Source organism: Phaseolus vulgaris, chromosome 5 (assembly GCF_051622355.1).
Source record: "Phaseolus vulgaris cultivar YP4 chromosome 5, ASM5162235v1, whole genome shotgun sequence".
In the NCBI taxonomy this organism is placed as follows: Eukaryota; Viridiplantae; Streptophyta; class Magnoliopsida; order Fabales; family Fabaceae; genus Phaseolus; species Phaseolus vulgaris.
In genome coordinates, this window is record NC_143502.1 from 25,224,447 (window position 1) to 25,233,172 (window position 8,726).

The 8,726-nt window shown below is 37.5% G+C and overlaps 1 long non-coding RNA gene across 3 annotated transcripts; it reads right to left on the reverse strand.

Moving 5' to 3' along the window:
• Positions 1 to 370: 370 nt before the first annotated feature.
• On the reverse strand, positions 371 to 5,213 carry LOC137835358 (uncharacterized). 3 transcript variants are annotated; one of them, XR_011085076.2, is made up of 4 exons: positions 4,497 to 4,734; positions 3,964 to 4,446; positions 2,713 to 3,539; positions 371 to 867 (listed from the first exon to the last, which is right to left on the reverse strand). It is a non-coding gene; the product is annotated as an uncharacterized LOC137835358 (long non-coding RNA). The 3 variants fall into 3 exon arrangements; XR_011085075.2 differs by lacking the exon at positions 371 to 867 and adding an exon at positions 2,019 to 2,372; XR_016521132.1 differs by lacking the exons at positions 371 to 867; positions 3,964 to 4,446; positions 4,497 to 4,734 and adding an exon at positions 4,940 to 5,213 and having other exon boundaries at positions 3,184 to 3,539.
• Positions 5,214 to 8,726: the final 3,513 nt, after the last annotated feature.

An 8,726-nucleotide genomic window follows, 5' to 3' on the forward strand; every position in this document is an offset into this window, starting at 1 on the left:
CTTATTCTTGCTTTGACAACTAGGCTCGTCCTCCAGGATCAAGTGTCAATCTACAGTAAACATCAAACAAACATGAGATAAATTTCTTTTTTAAAAGAAAATTAAAACAAGAGAAAACTAAACAAAAATAAGGCCTTTTAAGATGGAAAACTGCTATTCTTCTAGTAGTGATCTTTGTAATTTCTTCTTTGAATGAATGATGAAGGAGATATGATGAGCGAATGCATTAAAGAAACTCAAGAGGAGTTTCCATGGATTGAAGTGGAGTTAGGAATTTGTAAAAGTGAGAGGTGAGGCCAACTCACTGGGAAAGAGTCTAGGCTAAGTCTTGAAGGAGACTAACCTAGGGAGAACTTAAGAACAAGTACAATGGCCAAAAATAGGCAACATTTCATTACTAATTCCAAGTTAAGGAAATACATGTATAAGAGACTCCTATTTATAAGAGAAAGTCTATAAAAAACTCTCAAATGAGAGTGTGACAAGTGTCACCACCTTATTGGTGCAAATCCTCTCCATTAAGGAGAAGACATGTGGAGACTCATGCCTTCCTTGCCTACATTTCTATTTGCACCCCTCTTTTACTATTTTACACATTACTTTGTTTTCTATTTACATATTTCTCTACTTTGGCTCAAAACTTCCTAACTACTCTATACAATTTTTACAAGGCTAAGAAAAAAAAAAGACTTTACAAACTCTTCATTAAAGCTTGATCTTTGTCTATCTTCTTGGTCGAAAGTTTTGAGGCTGAACGGTTTCCATCATCCTCTCCCTCTTGAAAAGGATTTGTCCTCAGATCTGAATGATGCTCAATGACAACAGCCTCTGTTTATTTGATGTTTTCCTCCTGGGTCAAATATCAATCTACACTAAACATCAAACAAACATGAGATAAATTCTTTTTTAAAAGAAAATTAAAACAAAAGAAAACTAAACAAAAATAAGGCCCTAATTCTACTCCAGAAAAAGAGTTTTTTGTACTTTCCTTTTCTATCATCACTTTTTTCTCTCTTTTCTTTCTCTTCTCTATCTTTCCTTTCGTTCTCCTCTCTTTCCCTTTTCTCCTTCTCTTATTTCTTTATGACAAGAGCTTGGAATTTTTCTCTAAACTCTTTTTCTCTTCTAACATATTCTTTTTCTCTATATATAAAATTTCTTCCTTTCTCTACAAGCTCTTTCATTTCTTCTCTAAGCCTTTTCTTTTTCACATATGAAGGTGGAACAAACTTTCTTCTCATACACATCTTCAACTCCTCCCAATTAAGTACTTCTGATGCCATTTATAACATCAGTTTCCCTTTTTGTCCACCAAGACCTAGCATATTCTTGAAAACTAAATATGCTTCAACATTTTTATTTCCATCAAAGTAAGAAACGTATACTTTAGGCTTGGTAGAATAATATAAATTTCTAGGCTCAAAACACATCCCTTCCTTTTTTTTGATAATGAGGGTTATAAATCTTTCTTCTATGACTATGCTCCTCATCTCTATGACTATTTCCTTTTTGGCCCAGTTTTTCATATCTATACCCTATCTTCCTTTCTTTTTCCAGGTCTTTTGGAAGTTCTATACCTTGTTTTTCTTTAACTTTTCTCTCTTTTTTTTGCCTTAAAATTCTAGGTTCCTTCTCAAGAATGGCAAGACAGATATCTCTTTCAATCTTTTTCTTTACTTGTTGAATAATCTCTTGTTGCCTCCACAGTTGAAGTGACTTAAGTTCTTGAGAATTATTTTTCAATTGCTTTGATGAAGAATTTGAATCACTTCTACTAGGATAAGAAGTAAACATAGACATATTAAGCTTTGTATTTAAAAGATTTTTCACAAGAAGGAAAGTGAGTTTAGCACACAAGGTAAATTCTCAGGAAAGAGAGGTGGATCACAATGGACACTCTTAAGTACCAAGTCTTTCCTAGCCAAAACTTATCCGAATGCACTTCACAAATCTCCTTCCAATGAAAACTTCTTCAACACAAACAAAGAGTTTTCTAAAAAAAGAAACTAAAAGAAAGCTTTTAAAAACTAAGAATTTAAATTGCAAAATTTTAAACTAGACGACTCCTAATGGTGAGGCATGTTGGCACTTGTGAGCCTTCAAGACACTCACCGTTTAAAGCGTGCATCTAATAAGCAAATTAAAGAAAACTTATAGGAGATGGAAGAACACCAAAGGCTCTTCCAAGACACCTAAAGTAAAGATAATGGCCAAATTACACAACAATTGAAATCACACAAAATTTTAAAAAAATAATCTTCAAAGTTTTTTTCTTTTCTCTCAATAAGTGTTTCCCTCTAAAGCCTTTACTTGTTTGTCCTCCAAAGGTGAGTACCCCTTGCAAAGTCCTTTGCCTTCTCTTAGGATGCTACCTAGAGGTTAGCTCAATTATCACAAAGAACAAATTCAAGGTATATTCCACTTCAAGAGGTCAATAATAAAAGCAATAAAAGCTCAATTTGAAGAGTGAAACTCAAGGGAGATTAGAGATGACAAACACAAAGATTATCCATAAAATCAAGACAAACAAGAAATTAAAGGTTTTCAAGAAAGTAGGCAATCAAAAGGAAACACCTAAAGATAGCCACTAGAATGGATTACAAAATTAAAACAAAGAATAACCAAATATTTTTAATAGAGCATGAAACCCAAAATGTGGTTGGCCCAATGTAACTTGGCTGAAATTAAAAGTTGTAATGCTGTTTGTCGTACCTCCAAAATTACTGCACTAAAATTCTTCAATTAGAATTGTGCAGCCCAAGTAATAGTGCAACACGGTTTTGGCCCAAAATGCTTCACTACAGCCAATTAAATTCTGTTGTCACGTTTTGTTCCAATTAAATTTCTTGCGGTCCAAAAATTCCTTCAATTGTAAACTGCTCCAGCTTGTTTTAGGAATAAAACTAAATCAAATTTCATTGTACACCAATTTCATTCATCAAAGGATTTCAACAAATCATGGACCCCACCGTGTTTATGACCGTGAACCACTGCCAATTCATCCAAATCACCACATTACTATATTATCGGTTGGGCCCCACTGATTGCAAGCCATTTCAATTTCTTGATGCCTGCACTTCCAACGTTGAATTAACTATCTCAAATGAATTCACCAATCAACAAATCACTAACCCAAAACTTCAGACATTGCACAAAGTTTTGCACGAATAGCAAAATCAGAAATGGCACCAAATCATCGTGTTTACTGTTTAATATTTCCAATAGTTGTCTGCATTCATTCAATCTTGTTGCTCACGCTAATACAATTAAACAAACTATACCACTTTAATTTGCAGCACCAAATTGAAAATGAAAACTGCACCAGAATTTTACACCAAAAATCAGAAATATCAGTACCAAAATCTACCGTGTTCTGTTTCAACAAATCCAAGATTGATCAAAGCATCATAAATTGTCTCTAATTTGGTTAATATGCAGCACTGCAACTCCAAATCAATCTTCAATTTCCAGCTATTCAATTGAATTAGCACCGCTTGCTTCACAACTGTGAATTTATCCCAATCCAATCAACCAAGAATCTTCCACCAAGAGCACCAAAGATCAAATGAAATTCAGAGACACAGTTTCAATTAGAAACTACAACAGCAAAACCAGAAATACAAAGAAGCTTGATTCCAAATGAATTGAGCCAAAACAATTTATCATGCACTTTCTCTGCAGTTTAACCAAAATACAAACTGCTTCATACTTCACCACTAATCAATTACTAACACTGCCAGCTTCAAATAAAAATTGTTTCACACCCAGCTTCAAATCACAGATTCAAGTTGATGAAAAATCAGCTACCAAAATCAGCACCAGAATCTCCAAAAGAAATCAGAAAAACTCAACCAGAGAATGTGCCAAATCAAAGAACAAATCATAAACTGTCTCTATTTCAAGAATTCGTTGTTCGTCGTTTTCTCGTGCACTCAACAAACAAAAATTGACAAGAAATTGTACCATCAATTTGTACTGTGATAGATTTTCCAGTGAAAAGCAATGAACCCTTTCAAGTAAAATTTCTTCGATCCTATTTCGTTCGTCACCGGAACGATTCCGTGTTTGCACCGTTTCAACTTCTCCACCGTAGGAAAACCTGATTTAGGTCACCGGGAATCGCAACTGCCATTCAACGGTTCATATCGCACCCATGAATCAATTCATTCTTCACTGCTTGATTCTTCGATTTTCGATTCACCAAACCAACTGCCGTTTGCGATTCCTCCGTTCACAATTCCTCCGCGCGCGATTCCGATTTAGGTCATCGGAAATCACAAACCTCCGTTTGGCACCGTTAATATTCTTCAATCAATCTTCGCACACCGATTCAAGATGAAGCCGAAGAAGAAAAATGATGCAGAAGATGAAGAACAACAATGCAAATCGCAGAGAAATTTTCAAGAATAAAGTCCGAGAAACCTAAACCAGATCTGCTATTCGTACCTCTGGATTCACTGTCCGCACCAAAGAACCAATGAGATATCCAAACAGACCTAGATACTCTTCACACCTTAGAAATTTCTTTTTGAACCACAAACAATTTTCGGACTAAAAAATCAAAAGCGCTCAAGAGCTCTAGTCTATGAAGAAATTTGAAAAAAAACTTCAAAAAGTTCAACTAATGGAGTTTATGACAAATTTGGACTAAACATGACTCTAGACAAAACATTTATGATTATAAAATCAAAATGACTCAAATATAAAAAATTTCACCGAACAAATTTGAAGAAAACTAAAAAAAATTCAAAAGCACACATGAATATGAACAAAAGAACACCTAAAAGCACATACATGAAGGTTCAAGTAAGAACAATTAATTTGAACCGAACAAAAAGACAAAAAACACAAAATCAATCGGTAAACATTCAAGACAATCAAGAAAATTATGAAAAACACGGAAATTAGAAAAAAATAGAAGAAGATCATACAACCACACCAAATGATGGAAAACTGTTCTTCTTATAGTAGTGATCTTTGTAATTTCTTCTTTGAATGAATGATGAAGGAGATATGATGAGCGGAAGCATTAAAGAAACTCAAGAGGAGTTTCCATGGATTGAAGTGGAGTTAGGAATTTGTGAGAGTGAGAGGTGAGGCCAACTCACTAGGAAAGAGTATAGGCTAAGTCTTGAAGGAGACTAACCTAGGGAGAACTTAAGAACAATAAGAATGGCCAAAAATAGGTAGCATTTCATTACTAATTCCAAGTTAAGGAAATAAATGTATAAGAGACTCCTATTTATAGGAGAAAGTCTATAAAAAACTCTCAAATGAGAGTGTGACAAGTGTCACCACCTTATTGGTGCAAATCCTCTCCATTAAGAGGAAGACATGTGGAGACTCATGCCTTCCTTGCCTACATTTCTATTTGCACCCCTATTTTACTATCTTACACATTACTTTGTTTTCTATTTATATCTTTCTCTACTTTGACCCAGAATACAAGACCCAAAACTTCCTAACTACTCTATACAATTTTTACAAGGCTAAGAAAAAAAAAAGACTTTACAAACTTTTCATTAAAGCTCGATCTTCGTCTATCTTCTTGGCCGAAAGTTTTGAAGCTGGACGGTTTCCATCATTTTATCTTTAAAATTCTTTTTAAAGATTAACATAAGACCCCTTTCAAAAATATTTTTGTTCACTTTGTGTTGCTTATTGCCCAAGCTAGGCAACAACATCACAAGTTTGGTTTTTGAGATTTTTGTACAGAAGAGTAAGCATTATATAATTGAAAAGAAGAGTTCAAAGTATTGTAATCCCCCTTTAAGGATTCTTTCTCAGCTATACTTTCAAGGGGTGTCATAAAAGACTCTTCTTCTTTGTTGGTTTCCTCTTCTTCCTTTTTAGTCAAACATTTTTCGGTATTTTCTATGGAGGAAACATTTATATCTATATCTGGTTTAACTCCAAACATAGATTTCTCTACAAGCACATCCTCACAAGGGTTTTCTAGAGAAGATAAAATGTTATCGATATCTGATTCAACTCCAGAAAAAGAGGTTTTTGTATTTTCCTTTTCTATCATAACTGTTCCCGTCGGTTGACCAGGGACATCTTCGTGCGTGGCTTCTGATCGTGAGCTAGGGCACCTTCGTTCTGCGCCGTCGTCAGTACCTGCAAAGAAGTGAACAAAGGGGCGCCCTCGCGGCCATTTGCACTCCGACGATCAAGTCAACTAGCGAGAAACATCAAAGAACACACCTCCGTATCGAAGCACCATGAATGGATGTTGTGAAGGTGGTTTGAATAATTGAGTAACTGAATTTCTTTCCTAATTGTTTGTGCGTACAGTGGGTTCGCGAGCAAGCAACTAGAGTGTGTGTAACTGAAAACTCGGATCTCCGTCTCAAACGTCTAAAGCCCCTTTTAAACGTCTAAAGCATTCAAAGCGTCTTAAAGTGCATTTAAAGCGTCTTAAAGCGCATTTAAGGCGTTTAAAAACGTTTAACGCATTTAAAACGTTCAAAGCATTTAAAGCGTTTAAAATGCTTTAAAGCGTTTGAAACGTAAACTGAATAAAACGTACCTTAGCAAACTTTCAGGGGAACTGATATACCTTGATGTTTCAGTGCTTACTGTCACGTGTTCTTCTGACTTGATCGCTACTCTACGTGGAGGGCCTTATAGCGCCGTAACCCAACTTAGGGATAATTCATCGTGTAAGCCCTCCTTCCTCGAAGTACATCTGGTGCAAGGGGTGACTTTCTGGGTGCCAACTCATCTGGTGCCCCAACCTTTACTCACTCGCCCTGGGAGTGTATCTACCTTTGATGGCATTTCATGAAGGTCTTCTTGAATCATGTAAGAAAAAGTGGTGCGGAAGCTGTGAAGGTGTGTGAGCAAGATCCTCCTAAGAGTGGTGTTGATCTTGAAGGTGCATGATATGTATGAAGCTAGGGAGGTTCGGCCAACCCAAGGAGAGGTGAAGGAGATGAAGTTTAAAGCCTAGAATTCTAGGGAGAAGCAAAGCTTGGCACAAAATGGCAGCATAACTTTACTCACAATAAACTTGAAAATACAAGGTGTAGGCTCCTCCTTTTATAGGCTAAGGAGGACCATAATGCAACCCTAATGCTAGCCAAATGAAATGTAAATGTGAAGCATATGGGTGCACATGGCACATGGGTGCACAAATGAGCACATGGGGAGGGGTGTGTCTAGTTTTTATACTCACCCCCTCCATGGGCTTTCTAGACCGGCCTTGGTAAATTTAGAGGTTTTTTTAGAAACTCTAAGTTTACCTAGGTTGGTGTTTTAGGTGCCAAAATTAATTCTAAGAAAATTACAAATAAAGTTCCTATGCTAATTTTGACAAGAAATTAAAGTCTACTCTACACTAGAGTTTATGGCATTTGAACATGTAAAAGAACGTCTTCTTGGATCTTCTTGGCCATAACTCTATGGTTGGCCCAAATCTACCCTTTGGTAGACTTGCATGTGGGCTTGTGCTTGGGCCTCTTCCATCACCCCTCCCTCTTGAAAAGGATTCGTCCTCAAATCCATTGCTTCTTCTTCTTCATGGCTAGGGGAATGGATGTGGCTGGATGGTGTCCATCATCTCCTCCTTCTTGAGAAGATCTATCCTCAGATCTACAGACTTGATCTCGGATAGCAACCTTTTGCTTCACCAAAGCTTGTCCTCCTGGATCAAACGTCCACCTATAGAAATAATCAAATAAGGCATAGGTGTTAGTTTGCAAATTAATTTTACTAGGTTGCCATTTTTGTTTTTCTTTTGGTTTTGGCAACCTTGGACAAAGTTTCTCTTTTAATGGTTGTGTGTGGTCTCTAATCATCTTATGTATTTTAAAATGTTCATTTGTGGTTACTTTCTCTTTAGGCATAAATCCTATAGAAGATGGTAACAACTTAAAAGGAGAAAGATGATTGAACCCACACATAACTTTAAAAGTAGAAATATAAGTAGTTTTGTGATCCTGCCGGCAACTCGAACGTGGAGGAATCGCTTCGTAGCACTCTCTGCCCTGCCTACACGACTGCGTCTTCTGCAGAATCACCCTCAGAACCTTCTCTTGCTTCTCCAAACGTGACCTGCAAAACACACAGACGGCGCCTCTAGCGGCCGTTTGCACTCCGACGATCAAGTTAGTCCACAGAACCACCAAAGACTAGAAAACTAGTAGCGTGTGTGTGAGAACTCTTGCACTCTGTTTTTCGTTTTTCCTCACTCTCCCCCTGATTCTCTCTTTTATCTCTCTTTCCCTGCTTCTGGGCATAACAGAATTCTGTTATGCTTTTCTGGCATGTGTCAGAACCCTGTTATGCTTTTCAGAGAAAGCGTACCTTCAAAATCAGCAGTGGGGAGCGTGAGAGTCTGTGCATGTCTGCGCGTCTCTGCGCTTGGCTGCGCCTGTCTGTACCTTTAGTGGTACGGAGTGCTCTTTTGTCTGGACCGCACCCCTCTCAGATGATGACACGTGGAGGCCTGCAACTCACATCTAACCACACACGTGTCACTTACTGGAAGGGCTCTAGCGCTTCTCTTTGTGTGCCTAAGTTACGCCCTTGCGGAGTAACTTAGGATGTTTCTCTTATCTGGGCAGATCGCATACTCTCGGGAGAACGTCGGGTGTGGCTGGTCTAGGCACACTCACCAAACGTTGCTCCCTGCGTATACAGCTTACCCTTCACGATGCCATGCACGTAATGGGTTGAGGGAACCATCAACCACTGACTGGTTTACTAGTTCCCTCAGGCCA